This window comes from Corvus hawaiiensis, chromosome 9 (assembly GCF_020740725.1).
Source record: "Corvus hawaiiensis isolate bCorHaw1 chromosome 9, bCorHaw1.pri.cur, whole genome shotgun sequence".
Lineage (NCBI taxonomy): Eukaryota > Metazoa > Chordata > Aves > Passeriformes > Corvidae > Corvus > Corvus hawaiiensis.
This window is the reverse complement of record NC_063221.1, coordinates 14,690,669-14,706,963: the sequence shown is the minus strand read 5'-3', so window position 1 is coordinate 14,706,963 and position 16,295 is coordinate 14,690,669. Positions and strand designations below refer to the sequence as shown.

General features: G+C 41.7%; 1 long non-coding RNA gene across 1 annotated transcript in view; it reads right to left on the bottom strand.

The window, feature by feature from the left end:
• Positions 1-224: 224 nt before the first annotated feature.
• Positions 225-16,295, bottom strand: part of LOC125330438 — a 35,857-nt gene continuing 19,786 nt past the window's right edge. Inside the window, exon 8 of the long non-coding RNA XR_007205529.1 lies at positions 225-6,878. This is a non-coding gene — a long non-coding RNA (uncharacterized LOC125330438). The remainder of the gene's footprint in view (positions 6,879-16,295) is intronic.

Genomic DNA, 16,295 nt, shown 5'->3' with positions numbered 1-16,295 from the left:
GTCCTTTCTAATTAGTATATCTATTTGAACATTTAATCTCATCTCTCAACCTTATTATGCAGTTGCATATTGATCCGTTATGTATCAACAAATGCTCTTGGTATAACATATACAGTTCTGTGTTGCTCCTCTCTCTGAACAGGTACCTGTATCTTCTCTTTTCCTGGTTGTAAACCCATTTTGTAATAAAAAAAAAAAAAAAAAAAAAAAAAGCACATTAATTCACTATGGATTGAATAACAGGTAAAAATAAATATCCTGCAGAGAAACATTAACTCTTGAGATTATATATATGTGTATATATATATATATATATGTACATACACACACAGAGTAAATCTTTTATTGTGCGTAACATCTTCCTCATAGGGAACACCTAAGACCTTTTCTGAGACATTGATGCCTTTGCAACACTGATAAACCTTAGACCTATTTTATCCTTAGAGAAGCAGTACAGAAATATTGCAGAACTTGTTCAAGGTAAGCAAAGAAAACAGTGAGACAGCTGCAGACAGAACAAGCCCCAAGGTCTCAGCACCTGACCTGAAGCCCACTGGAAAACACAATCAATATGAAAATCAGGTTGCATCTGCAGGCCCCAGTTCCAGGACTGACCTTTCAGTGCTCACTCATCATTTTGCATTAGCAACTTGGGTGGTGCCGTGCCATCGCCTGATATTCCTGTTTATTAGTTAACTTAGTTGAGATTTAATTCAATTGAAATGAAAGCTTTTCAGTGTCATGTTAAAACAGGCAATGAAGGACACACCTTTTATTAACAGTCATACTGATCCTGAAGTCAAAGAAAGGATTTATTTTAATGTTTTAAATACTATGGCTTTGTATTTGAAACAGGGGATATTCAAGTGGTTATACTGCTTAAAGCACAGAATTAAAACTTCCCTTCTACTGGTATTTAAAAAGATATCTTAGGGAAGAATTCAAAGCAAACTTTTTACAGCTTTCAGCTGTAATTTATTATATACAAAATACTGCAAACCATTTAAAATGCTCTTAATGTAACTTGTGGTTTTGACAGATAACAGGTTTACATTGAAAAGAAAACAAAAGCCAGTAGCAGATCAGAAGAACTTACCCATACAGTTTAGAAGAGTATACAATGGGGATAAAGACTATTTTAAAGCAAAAGAGAGCACGGTCATGGATGTCAGTCTATTGTTCATACTGTTCAGTGGAAGAGCTGGCAGTGTTACAAGCAACCAGCTCTGTCCTGACAGCCTCAGACTGGGGACACAGGGCAGATCCTGCACTGCCTCTTCTAAAGGTTTCCCATTTACTCACACAGTATTTTCAATGGGGAAGAAAATCTGCTCAGGACACTACTTTCACAAATATTGATCTTTACTTCTGCTAATGTATAAAGCAGATATAAGCAGCACAGCAGAGATTTTGTTTATGTACTTTTTTTTTTCCTTGGGTCTAATTATTGGTCTGCAAAGTTCCACAAAGTTTTCAAAAGTTTAATAAAAGAAATGGAACAAAATAAGTTTATTTTTGCAGCTCTCTAGTCTGAGCATCTATTTCAAATTCCCTTGGTGGTGCTGGTTGGGGGTTTACCTCTTTATATGGCTTTAAGTGTCATCCAAAATACAGTCCTAGTAGCACCTATTAAAATAATTGTTCTTACGAAGAGGTTTCCTGGAAAATATAAATAGCATCAAACAGCATCTAAATGTTCCTAAATGCAAAATGGAAAGCAAGTGATTAATTTATTCATTCTAAATTTAGAAAAAAAATATATGCATCATGTTTGATATTTATACTCTCACTGTGCTTATATACATATATATATGTTAATCTTTAAGAACCACACTAGAAATCCCTTCTCTACTTTAATATCTGACTTGGGAAAAATTCCTATTCAGTCAGTGAAGATTTTCAGTAAGCAGAAAATTATTAAGGATTTTAGAATACATTGCCTGGGTCAGAAGTGTCTTTGGAAACACGACAAGTCTGCGAATTTTTAGGATCTTTTCCACAGCAGCTGAATATGAATTGGAAGGCTTCCAAATCCAAGAAGAACAATGCCTTGCCACAGCCTTACTCACAGAAAGCCATGGAACAGCCCCAAAGAAACAGCCAGAAACACTATCGCTTCATTGCAAAAGTTTGTGTAGCTTAAAAAGTAGGGTAAAAAGTTTTTTCATGAATGTGAAATACAGCTTTTCTTTGAAGATAATCTGGTTTTTGATTAAGAGTTCTCTTGGTCCCAAGTCCCTGTTTTGCTGACTTTTTTGCTTGGTCAGGCTTCCTGTTGCCATTTCTGAGATCCGAGAGCATGAATCTCCACTTCCAGCATCCTTAAATGCAGAGCTCTTCCAGCATTTTGTAAGCCTAAATCAGGCCACGCAACAAAATTACCTCTCGTGTTCTGCTTTACGGCAGAGAATCTGTGCTTTGCCCTGAGGCAGGTGGGCTGCCCCCCGGGGATCAAACAGCCAGGCTTCTCAGAGCCCATGTCTTAGCTTAGGTCTGCAGTAAAATGAAGCACACTTTGTACTTGTGAACATTTACATACAGTATACGAGAAGTGCTGCAAGAGAAAGTTCAGTAGTGTGAGCCTATGTATCATTCTCTTTGATATATCTCTCCTATTTTCTGATCCTAGTACTTCAGATCAGCCCTAAGTCTCATATCTAAACAGTCAGTCCAAAGGGAAAGTGCCTATTTACAAGCTGGATTAAGAGCTTTAACAAAAGGCAAGGCAGAAAGCCATTCATTTACTATATAAGAAAAAGAATGTCTTTGTATTTTATCACTTGCCAGCATCTTCCAAATCTTTTTCTTTGTGTTGCTGCCCCTCCAAACAGAAAGTAGAATGGGAAGTTCCCGTTTTACAGAATGGATCAAGAAAAGGAAAAAAAGCATATTGTGCAACTTTCCCTTTTTGCCTCTAATGGGTTTACTTTTGCTTCACCCCTCAGGGCTCCTGCAAGCATATGTGTTCAGCTGAAACCCCACACTGCTGCCTTGTTAGACCTTTTCCCAAGACTTTTTCTTAAGAAGTAGGCATTTGGAAGCAAACAAGAATGGAAGATGCTGGAATGAGGGGAGACTGAGCTCCCTAGCCAAGCCAAGGACCAGTCCCTATCCAGAGCACAGGCAAAGGGAGGAGATGCCCCAGACACTGGTGGAGAGGACAGGCAGTGGGCAGAGCATAGCATGGCACAGCAAGAGCTACAGCGAGAGAGAACGAAGCAGGTCCAGTCCCAAAGGGTCAATAACACAACACATGGAATGAGCATGGAGAGGAGCAGGGAGCCTCTTCTCTGAGACAGCCACTACACTGCACAACCTGCTCAAAAAAGCACTGCAGGTCCCCAGATACTTAGCAAGAGAGGGGTGAAAAAATATCTCTCCATCTTGCATTATTTATCTTGGGGGACAAGCTAAGATAGAAAACAATTAAGGGTTAGTTGAGGGTAATCAAAACTCTCCATTTTTTGAGATATCTAAATGTTTGCTTTCATTTCTTTTTCAATCTGTTTGCTGTAGCACTTTTTGAAACAAAATCCGTAATTTCCAAAAGGCTGAAGTGGACCATTTGTAATTATCAATGAAAAAAAAAATCCCTATTTTTTAAAATATAGAAGACTCAAACTTTCTTTTACAAAGCTTTCGATAAAACAGTAGTCAGTAGTAATTAAGGATGAAATTAAAAAAAAATTTCCAATGATACACCTGAATGGAGAAAAACTGAAGGCAGGCAGAACAGAGTGGAGTCAGAAGTAAAGCATTACTTTGTGAATCTTTACACAGGCTAATACCTCCAGTCTGGCTCAGATTTGCAAGATTTGGCCCACGTGAGCTTATAAACCCTAAATTCTCATTAACTTTTACGACTTGCAACTTGCCCCACGCTAGCCTGCAGTTTGGTGAGCTACACCAGAGGCTCCACCCTGCAGCCCCAGATGCTCTCCTGGGCACTGGGGCCCTGTTCCATCACAGCCCTGGCAGGCCCTGCAATGCCCTATTTTTTGTATGTACTCCTGCATCTCCTTACAGTTCCAATTCGTGGCTCCACTCTTCAACCCCAGCACCTTTCTTCACCTTCTGGTAAAATTCCTTTGCTCCAAACTCCACCCTGGCAGGCAGACTCAGGCAAAGTAATTCCCCAGCCTAATGGCCTCTTTGGTGTGTGTATTAACCCAAATCACCGGCCTGAGCCACCTAGGGTGAATGACCCCTCATTACCTCTGCTCTGGGAGATGGATAACACCATCCTGACAGCTCAGGGTGGGTTTCATCTCTACAGACACTTTCGTGATAAAGCAATTAATCATGTCAACCAGCATTTTTCATTAGAACATCAGTGTGGGCAGCATATTTTTAATAGTATTCATTTCTCATCGGTGCCTGTTTGGTTCATCTTACCTGCATTCTCACAATTAACTGAATTACCAATTTCAGAGACTGAAGGGAATTTCTTCCATGTTTTTCCATTTTTCAATTCATCACAACATTGGCAGGGATTCTTCAGGCATTTTGCTCTTATCTGTAATATGACACTTCAGCAAATTTCATTTAAGAGAATCCCTACCCTAGCATGTGGATACGGACCTTGTTGCCATCTAATCTCTTTTAATGGCTCGTTACTGTTGTGGCATTTGATCTCTTGGTCTTTATCTCATTAGCTGTAAGGCTCTGAGATGTGGTGTACGGCACATATTCAGTAGAAAAACACACTTGACTGCAGCAGGAGGGAACTGCCTTTGGTGGCCCAAATGGTCTCTTCCCGAGTGAACTTCCCTAGGACCTCTCCCATCGTCCAGTACAGCTTATGCAACACCTCTGGCTTATTCCAGTAGGAGCTATACCAGTCCAGGATTAAAGCACCTTCTGCTTTCCTCCATTCAAGCGTGAAGAGGCACATGACCAACGTGAGCTCCTTCTCCAGAAACAATAAGAGAAATCCTTCATTTTATTGTACTTTTCCCCTCAATGCACATAGCTTCTCTATTGCCTTTCTTAAGTCGCTCGCCTTTTTGCAAAACAAGAGGACTCATCACAGCTTCTAAGTGGTCATAGGCACTGCAATACAAGGTGGTGCATTCCACGTTAAATCAACATTAGAGTGAGGGATGAATACAATCTACTCAATAAATACTTTATCATGAAAATTATTAAAATTCATAGCTTAGAGGTGAGAATGCTTCTTTAAGAAAGGTACTTATGTTATCCCCAAAATAGCACCAGTATCATGTGATGTTCCAGTTACTATGGTTACCACAAATTTGTTATTTAATAGCAAAGAAAATAGATGCACAAAACATGCTAATTATAACTGGTACAAATTTTTCTAAATGTTTTATATGAATATGCATGCATGTTTTATGCATAAGGAATAGGAATGCCCTTTTTCAAATAATTCTTCAAATTTTTAGAAGCATTTTAGTAACAGGCAGGGAAGTACATTGTGTGGTTCTCAGCAATGAAGGAAAAGGAGACTGAAAAATTGAAGATGAGCACTTTGTCTAAAACCATGCAGTTTTCTATTCAAATAGCAGAAGAATCCTGAAAATGCAAGAGGTTTAAATTTGTTGAACCTTGTACTTTCCCAACAGAATTTGCTTTGTTTCTTCTTCTCTTTGCAATGTTGAAATTGCAAAGAGATTGAAGTGCCTGAGAAACAGTTGCAAGACCATTTGAAGAGAAGTTACATTTTATGAAATTATAATGTTAATATAACCCTGATACAGATACCAAAGTGCTCCAGTCACTGCCAGAATCAATACTGCTCGATACAACTACAGCCTCCCTCTGCCTGGAGCTCCCGGCTCCCACCTGCGTGCAGCGGTGTGCCGGCTCCACAGGCTGGTCCCTGCTGCTCCTGCTGGTGCTGGCTCACAGCAGGATGCACCTCAGTGTGCCCCACTGCTGCAGGCTTCTGCTGCAGGGCCTGGGGGGGCCTCCATGGGCTGGGAGCTCAGGTGGCACTTGGCAGGAGCACAGCCTGTGAGCACAGCATGGAAAGATGCTGCTGTGGACTCGTGTGTATTGCAAGGAGAAATACATGGGGCTGGCTCTTGTTGTGAAGAGGAGAGATGGAAGGGATACGTATGCAAACAGATCTCATATAATTCCCCTCTTCTTTCTGTTCTCCACCAGATGCTCTGGGAGATAAGCCTGGGGGACACAATGCATACAGTCCTTCAAATGCTGGAACTGTAAAACTTGCCAGCCTGACAGGGTTCCTGGGGAGGAGCAAGAGAAATCTCATTCCTTTCCTTGGGCTGTCTTTGGCCACAGTGAAAAGATTCTCAAGCCTAAACTAAACAAAGATATGATTGCGAGGAATGAGATATAATTGTGGGAAGAAAGTAACTGGCTCACGGCTAGTGCAGGAAAGCTGTAGGCACTCATGCTGGCAGTGGCACCATGCGCAGAGCCAGACACTGCTCAGGGCTCCGCTGGGTCGGTGCCTCACCACCCAATGCTGGGCAGCCCTGGCCACTCATCCAAATTCCCACCTCTTCCCAGAGAGAGGAGGATATTGCACCTGCCTTTGGGGCAGGAGTATCATACAGCAGACTCTGCCACACTCGGGGGTCATTGCTGAAAATGTCACCACTGTCACTTGAAATCAAGCCCTCTCCTCTCATGGAGGCTTTTATCTCTTCCCTTATGAGGATGCACCAGCCGCAGGCAGAATTAAAGTCGTGTGCATGCATTTTGCTGTCAAATGGCCATACTTAATGGCACCGATACCGAAGGCACTCACTTATGCTGCTGGTCTCTCCCTTTCACACTCAGAGCACATGCTTGCTGGCTGCCGTATTTCAGATGTTGTAGAGTGTCAGCGATACTGACTGAAAAACCTTCTCTGTGGCTTGCTGTCATGCCGTGATTGATATTAGCTGTAACAAGAAAAAATGTTATGGCACTGTAATTCTGCTTGATGCAAGGTAGTCTTTGATCTTTACCATTTTGCAAAGATTGTAATATATGCTTAGTTTGATAAATAATACCCTTTCACCAGAGTCCTGTAAAGTGGAAGAAAAATTGACAACTAAACTTTTGAAACTTCTCTGGTGCAGGTGTTGATGTTTGCAAAGCAAAAGGTTAAATAATAGGATAAAACTCCCACTTGCCTACTTATAAGCAGATGTGAATAATCAGAACTTCCTAGACCAGCCCTTTTGGGCTGGTTTCTGTGCGTGCATCATATCAGCAGCAGAGTGGCCAGCTCCTGGCAGAGGCACTGCAGCCAGGAGAGCAGTGAAGGAGCTGGGGGCTGCTGGGCCAGCTGGAACTCCCAGCCTCACACAGAAGCAGAGGGGAGAATTCACTCTGGATTTACTTCATATCTCTGTAGAGAAATTCACCCAGAGAAATTCAGAGCTATGGGAGCCACACACATAACAGTGCTCACTCATTCATCTGGCTATAGAATGGACCCCCAGACAGGGATGGAGGCCCAGCTCTTCCAGCCCCCCAGGACAAACAACAGACAGCATAGGACATCCCCAACATATTTTCTTCAAATTAGAGCTCTTTAGGTGAGCTGGGACTTAAGTTTCCAAGTGCCTTTCTAAAGATTCTAAGAACTTAAATGGTGTTTTTTTTTCCCTGCTTTTTAATTTGAATAGTTATTTGGATGCGGCAAAAATGAGCAAACTCCAGCACCATAGCCATGAGAAAGTGTTCTCATCAGGTAATCATTTATTAAAACATTTTAACCAGCTGGTACGAATATGATTGTCACTGGAAAATGACAGGGAAATATGTGCTTCCATCTGCACTACCAAGCCAGGAAACATTCCACTGTAGGAGTTTTTCTTCATTATCATTGCACTTCCATACACAGAACAGCGCACCTGAGCATGACCCCTCCCTCCCTTGGTGGGGCCTTGGGATGGGAGCAGAACTCCAAAAGGGGAGATGCAGGCCCATGCACTCCTCTGGCTTTGTGGCTTTGTAGTGCTCCAGACTGCTCATCTCAGACCATGACTCTCACACTGCCTGGGGGGCAGGTCAGTTTTATTTCACCCAAAGGTGGATAGCCTTTCACACAAACCTATTTACAGCTGAGCTCAGGTTTCCAGCAGGGATTTGCCAGGGCTGTCTCAAGGGAATGGGCACACTGGCAAAGGGATTTAGCATCCAATGGGTACTCTGCCAAATCCATGAAAGATTTTGCATGGCAAGAACAGGGTGTAACTCCAAGGCCATGATTATTTTCCATGTAAATGTCTGTTTCAGTTTGTGCTTAAATGATTATCTGTCATTGATTTGTGTGCCTAACTACAACTGCTTCAAGCTGTTTTCAATTATTCTGTTCTCAATACGATGCGATCCCAAGGATTAGCCATACCGAGTGCCACAAACCACCTTGCAGCAACAGAGTCATAAACTGAAGAGGATAGAAAGGATTTTAATAGGAGATTAAAAGGAAGAAGTGACTCACTGGATGAGAGAAAAGAGGGAGTGCGCAGGCTTTGACTGTAGGAGAGCTGCTTTGTGATGCCTCTGAGTGCACTGAGGACCCCAGGTTAATATAATAATTCTTCTTTCCTTATCATGCAGGTCTTGGGTAATGATTTCATAATTAGGGGTGTATTTAAAAACAGGTTTTAAATGAAGCACGTGTTCTGTCTTTGCACTAAGAGGAGCTGGCTAGTTGCAGTGTAACAGGGCTTATTTCCTTGCCTGCTGAATTCTCTTTGCAAATTTTATGCTTATTTTTCTGTCTTTCTAATTAAAAACCTGCACCTTTGGAGAGAAACTGTATTTCTCCTTGGCAGTCCTCTCATTCTTAAAATATCAGGACTGATATTTTAAGACTAAGCAACGTTCATCTACCCCAAATCCTGTGTCCTCCGGAGGGGGTAACCTGAACTCTCCCAGACCTAGCATCTAGGTCATACACAACACTGCTTGTCAACAGCTGCTCCAAGGTTTATCAGCTAGGATTGGTAACACTCCTACAGCAATCAGGATCTGAGAGTGCTCCAGTGTTTCTCTTCACACACACTAGGAAAAGTCTTCATATATTTGGGCTAAAACCCTAAATGTTACAGAGTAATTGACTACCTACACTCCTGCGGTAGCCATTTGTGACAGTATCCATCAACTGGGAAAATGTAACTGTTACTGAATTTCTAAGAACAGCCATTAATATTCTGACTTTCAACCAATTTAAATATTTGAATTTTCTGAGTGCACAGTTGAGATGAATAACATGGAGAAGCACACTCAGATGGATTAAATCCTCTATGGATTCTATCAATACAGAGGGTAGAAGGAGAAGTTATTTGTCTGACACACAAATATATATATATTTGTAGCAGATAAAATCAAATGTGTTATCACTATCTGCACTCTGCTATGTATATTTTAAAACATTATGAGTGGATAGGTACATACACAGCAGTAGTTTACAAGAGATAAGCATCATTAATTTCCACATAGCTATATGTTTTCATGGGCTTCTTAACCTTTTAATACATAATAGCAGCTACAGCACTATTCTATATCCTTGGGAATATCACAGTTTTGAAACATTTCAGTTTAAAATACAGAAAATGCCACTGCAGTAAAGATTTGGAAAGTGAGGTACATTGGCGTAGGGAGTTGGGGATTGGATTCCCAGCTGATCTTCAGGATGTGCTTGATCTGAACTGATCCAAGCCCCAGAGGGAAGCACCGTGCCAGCAGGAAGAGAAGTGCCTGCAGAGCAGGATGCTGGACCCAATGCCACCTGCCAGGCTGCCCTGGCAGAGACTTTCTACCTGACCAGAGTTTCTGGGCATTGGGAAATCTGGTGACAATGTGGAGTGATAACTCTTCCCCTGGAGACAGCTGTCTCACCTTATATGAGAAACTGCTATTTCTTTTTCTAGGCCAACATTCAAAAAGCTGTCAGATCACTTTAATCTGTTGAATTTTGAGCAAATTCAAATAAAATATGCCAGTATCCAAAGCAAAGCCAAAATTTAAATGCCCTAGTACTGAATCTATAAGATCAATAAAAACAACAGGGCTGTCTGCAGTAGCTTTTTCAGAACATGGAGCAGTTGACTCTAAATAAAGCTTTTTTTATAACTAGGCTTTTCCCATGGCACACCATATCCTTGTAATCAGTCTTTAATCTCTTCTCTAACTTTCAATAATAATAAGACGCAATGAAGCTTACCTAAATGAAAAAAAAAAAAAGGAGTATATGCACAAAGGACCAAGCATCCCCATGGGGCAGTGGCGGAAAACAGTGTGAAACAGCATGTCTGATCTGACATTCTCCCATTGCCATATCATAGGCAGAGTGAATGATTATTTTCAAAAAAGAAAGGTAGCCAGCTGAATCTCAGTTATCCTGGTGAGGTTCAACATATCACTACTTTTAAACTGAAAAGGAAAATGATCTGAATAGAAACAATTAGTTGAAGGGGCACGGTAAATAGCTCAGGTATATTTTGGAACTCCAGCTGCAAAAGTATTTCAGAACCTATCAAGCTATGCTCTTTGACCCTCCATGTAAGCAGGATTGCATCTTTTGTGTCTCAAAGTTCTCACTGACAGTTACCATTTAAAAGAAATTGCCTCATTTTTACACAGTCTAAAGCGTACATTGGTAAAGAAGAATTTCCTGAATGCAGATAAGTGAGCCCAGAGTTGTTTTGACACGACTCAAAGGCTATTACAGATGTAACAAAAGAAGATGAAGAGATTTATCTTACCTTGTGACTTGCACTTGCTTATTAAGACACACAGCAGAAAACCCCAGAGGCAGCGAGGTGCCAGGGGGCACGGTGGGCAGCAGTGGGGCAAACACACCCTCATGGAAAGGGGATTAGAAACACCTCTCTGAAAGGACCCGGGGGTGTGTATGTACAGTGAGTGAATCAAACCTCCAAGTACCCAGCTCACTTCTGCACTGAGAGAAAGCTGCTGACACCAAAAAGTGACTAAACACTGAAAGAGATGAGAGACAGCAAGAGGGAACAGAAAGGGATGGGACACTCCTGCTGGTGGGGGCAGCCCCAAGCTGCTTCAGCTGTGGCTCTTGCTTATGCAAAGCTTGCAAGATGTGCATGAGGAGGCTAGTGGAAAGATGGGGAGGAGGGAGTGTGTCTGTTCCCTACAGCACCTGAAGTGCACCGGTAAATACAGAAATGCTTCAGTAAATACAGACACAGGGCACAGCCTGCAGTTCAGCAACCTGAAATACCACTGTGAAAAGACAGCAAAAAGGAATGATCAAAGTACTATCACTTCTCCGCGATACAATGTGTCCATCCACAGCAATGCCAATGTTTTGGGGGCTGCCAAGCTCTCCACAGTAAATGCCCCTCAGGAGGCAGGAAGACCTGCTGCCCTGGCAGGGCTGGCTCCTGCCCCCCCCAGTCACACTGGGCCAGTGGCCAGCTGATGTGTCAGTGCACATCATCCTTAAATAACACAGCTATGGGAGTGCTTTGAATTGTCATAAAAACACCAGAAATGTCTCAGACCGATGCCCAAATATATGTATTTCATAAGAATTGGGCCATTTGCTTGAGAAAACCCTTGAATTGAATAAGCAATCTATAAAGCAAAATCGTCTTTTTTTAAATGGAGTGCCTTGTCACTGGAGAGCAATAGAGAGCCCTCACCTTATCATGGAGCTCCCCTTCAGCCACAACCCTGGGGCTGGTAGATAGCTCATTCCTGTGATATACTTTAATGGGTGTCATTCCCTTTTAATAAGTCCAAACAAAACAGTTAATAAATCCAAAGAGCTTCCTATCAGTATATCTCTAATTCTTGGCTTTTGCTTCTTCAGCAGTGCCGATCATCTTCTTGAAACCCATGGCATTCTCATAACTCTCTTTGAATAATGATCTGTGTTTCAGGCTTTGATTCAACACTGACGCGACTTTTCTGCATGTTTGGCTGCGCAGCGTCTGCCGCTGAGTCACATCTGATTTACACTTGAGATAAACAACATCATCCAGGGTAGCCTCTGACTCCGAGAGGAGCACCCACTAATCCACAATGCCAACAGGGTTTGCTATCACCATCAGTCTGGAGGATGCCAGCCTGGTTTTGGTCTCCATGGAGATTGTTATGAAATATATTAATCCATCATCTCTTGGTTCCCAAAAGGATCTTTGGGAGTTTTTTAGCACCTCCATGGACCTCACACTCCCTGAAAGAGGCAATAGCTATGGATTTCTCAGCAGGAACAGAGAGGACTCTCTAAGAAGTGGTCACCTTTGCCATGGCTTAGGGGAAATCTCTGCGGGAAGATAGCTCTTCCATGTGTGTACAGTGAATATATCTTTCACAGTATTTTTTTTTCCTTTTTTTTTTGTTGGCAGTCCTCAACATTTTTCTCCTCCCACTTTCTGGTGACATTGCAAAATATCCACACTAAAGTGCATTCTGTTAGCAAAGTAAAATGGCAAAATGGTGTATTTTAGGTGGAAGTGTAAATGATATACTTGCAAGAGTTGGTCCAAACCCAGAACCTGAACAACGGTTCATGGGAAAGGCAGCTATTTCACACCCACTGTAAATGAGAGCATCGTCAGGTATCAAAATGTGCCAGAATAGAAAGAACTAAAAAAAACCCAACTATAACAGCGCAAACCTGAGATTTCCCAAAGAGGCTCTAGTGTCATGCTAGCAGCAGCTATGGATTGCACTAGCTGGATCCACAGAAACCCCCTGTAATCACCCTTTGCACAGCAGGACCACCACCAACTGTAGCATTGGCCTGGCTGGACCTTTCCATCATAGGAAGCTCCCAGCAATGTCCCCTCAGCTTTAAATTCAAGTTTTGTTAGAGAGTTTGGTACTGAATAGTGAAACTCACAGCATCTGAGGTGGGGGACAGGGAGGCTTCTGACACACCTCATGTGATGAATAAGTTCCCCCAACATATTCTACAAATTATGCAATATAATAGCTGAACTTTCCTGTGATTTCACTTTATATTTACAATGTATTTTATTGTGCTAGATCTTATCTTAAAGATGAAAAATTAATAGTTAAAATCCTATTCTCTAGATCAAAGCATCTCTTCATTGTTTGTAATGAAACACTTTGACTCTTACCTAAGTTTTCTGTTCAGACTGTCCAAGAATCCAAGTGTTTCATTATAACAGAAGTGGGAGATGCTTTGATCTAGAGAATAAGAGGCTTCAAATATTTGCTTAATAGCTATCAAAGCTAATTATTCAAATAAAAATAATAATATAAAAGTTGAGGATAATAGTAGAATATTAAATAAGTAATAAAAGGGCCTGGGTTGATAAATACCTTGCCATATTCTTACACTAATAATATTAATGAAGAATAACGGCTTATATTATCATAATGTGTATGTGTGTGTGTATGAGTATAATGGACTTCTACCCCATGAGACCCGATTGTGGGCTGAGCCTCAAACTATTAGGCAAAATAGAAAGATGGTACATGCTACAACATAAGGCAAGAGACAGACATGGGGCACAGAAAATAAATGGTGTCGTACACAAGGGAAGGTAGGATGATAGTGAGCAACAGGACAGGCAGGAAATGAAGAGCTCAGCCCTAGTTAGGAAAAGTGGGCACAGAGCCTTTCACTGTGGGATGGGGAGGAGGATGAAAGGTGGCTGCTCGCAGGATGGTCCCCTCCAAAGTGGGAGGAGCTGGGGATGCAAGTCTGGGCCCCCAGCACAAGGGCAAATGGAGCTGGCATCAGGGTTACCCCAGCTGGCAGTACTAAGCAGCTGTAGATAACTGGAACCAAACTGTGATAGAGCATGAAAATGAGGACAAATAGGTAACTTTTGGTGCAATGCTGAAAGAGGAGAGGGAAGAGGGATGGACATAAAAATGGGAGATCGATGGCTTAAGAAAAAAGTACTTACAGTGTCATTTTAAGTGGGCACCAAAAGGCCCATGTTGCATTTGTCAAGGCTGGATAAAAAATATATGTTGCACTAATTGAGACATAGAAGATGCTAGACAAGGGCCTCAGCCACGGGGATGGACAGGAAAGGCAACATCTTAGTGATGCTAAGAAGGAGCAGTCAGCGGGATTATGATGTATCCTGGATGTGAGGACCTGAGAAAGGGTCTGAGTCAAAGATGACACACAAATTACGGGCCTGAGTGACAAGCAGGGCGGTGAGGTTGTCCGCTGTGATCAAACAGGGGACTAGCAGGGAAGACATGAACTGGGGAAGATTAAAAGTTCTGTCTCTTCCACATTGGGCTTGAGTTGACAGACTGTCTTCTACATGAAATGACAGGGAAACAAGCCCAGAGATGAGGCTGGACAGAGAAGACAGGTCAGGAGCACACAGGTAGATCTGCAAGTTAGCTGTGCAGGGACAGCAGCTGATCGTGTGCTTGCAGATGAAATTACCCAAAGATGCAGAAAGGTGAAGAAAGAGAAGGTAAAGAGGACTAGGTTCTGTAAAATGAGCACAGAAAATAATAACACTAGTGACATAGCATAAAATGACACTGAAACAATAAATACACATGAATAATTTAATTCCAAAAGTGCTTTTAGTTTTATCTAATTTTCCCAAAGAGAATTTTCCAAAGGGTCATTTGAAAAGTAGTCATTTTTTGGAAGAAAATGTCATCAAAATTAATGTAATTTCATGAATATGTCAATTTTGACCAAAACCTTATTTTGCAGAGGAAAACCTTTCAACAACAAAAAGCCCCAAAAATTCAGAGCAGTTTGCTTTTAGCTCTAAACATAGATCCTACTACTGCCAAGTAACATCTTTTATGATCATCTTTATGTCTCAAACCACATTAAAAAGGGTCTAGAGGTTTTGCTGATTCTGTTGTAATCAATCCTGTCACAGCAGTTATTGGATTTATCTTGGGATCTGAACACCAGCATTTTTCATTGTTGTTTTACATTTTCTTTATGACTGTACAGCTAAACAGTCAAGAGTATAAGAAAACCTAAAATACGCTAAAGAGAACAAATATATTCAACCACTATAAAATTATCTATAAAGCTTTCTTGGCTCCAAATAAATACCAATGACTTATTTAGTGGACTTTAGTGAAATGCAGGTCTATCCAGGTATGAATTAATTTTAAAATCATATAAGAGTAAAGTGGGCTCATACTTACCTGGCTTCATTTGGTATAGAGGTTATTTTATTTATCAGAATAATAGCATGCAAGCATGGCAGAGCCAAGTGACACCATGAATGAAATCAGGCAAGATTCTTACACTGCAGAAAAACCCACCCAAACCCAAACGTCACATGTGCCTCAGCCTTTCAGAGCCCTATATAAAACTGCTCAGCTGATGCACAGCACTACTTATAAATCATGCATACATCTTGTAGGCTTCAATGCAGTATGGACAATAAAAGGGAATTAAGACGCTTAATGAGGTGAGATGCTTCTATAAACTGGTGTCTGTCTTTCCTTATTGCTCACATTCTTTAGGATATCATTTTCTTCTTTTTTCTTCCTATCTTTTATCATTTCTCTGACTAACAAGTATCCCAGCTTTTCTACTAAAGGGTATGATTAGTTACAGCATTAGGCACGTGCAAAAGATCCATCTTCCCATTTCAGGTAGTATATGTGCCCTTCATAACATTACCAGCCTCGCTGTATGTGTTAGACAGGTTTGCATGGGCTATTTCTACTACTGCTGTGCTATTTCTCCAAAGCATATGCAGCTGGTTAGAATTCCCTGACTAGAGCTGCCCTCCCTGCATGCAGGGGACAGAAGCTGATGTGCCTGGCACTGCCTGTGGCTTGCTGCCCCCTCACTGCCATTAGACAGAGTCACATATAATATCGTGTCAGTTGCGTCATTAATAAAACGACAAAATAAAACTTGAATTACCACTCTCGGATGTGGTTTACTGGAGCATTAATACATTTCTTGGGCTACTGAAGTCACTCAGCCTTTGCAGTCATGGCTCACAATGCACCCAATGTATTATTAATGTCCCAGTAAAGCACACCCTGTTGTGTCTTAATGCTGTGGCATAAGATGCCTGGCAAAGTAAACAGCTATGTAAAGCAGAGAGTGATGAGTGCTAGAGAGATGAACAGGGGGACATTACGGCTTCGCTCACCATGCCTGTGGCTCCGGCAGTCTCAGGGATGCCTCGGTAAGGCTTCACTGTGTATATTCTACAGAAGGCTTTTTCCTGAGTGCTTCTAAACATCTATTATTTATAAAGCACTGCTGCTCTGCATGATGCTTCATGGGTAAGTAAGGGAAACATTTCCTGCCCTGAGGAGCTTACACTGGCTGCTCCAGGTGCCATGACCATGCATGGGGCCAAGCAGAGGTGCAGGCAGGACAGCTG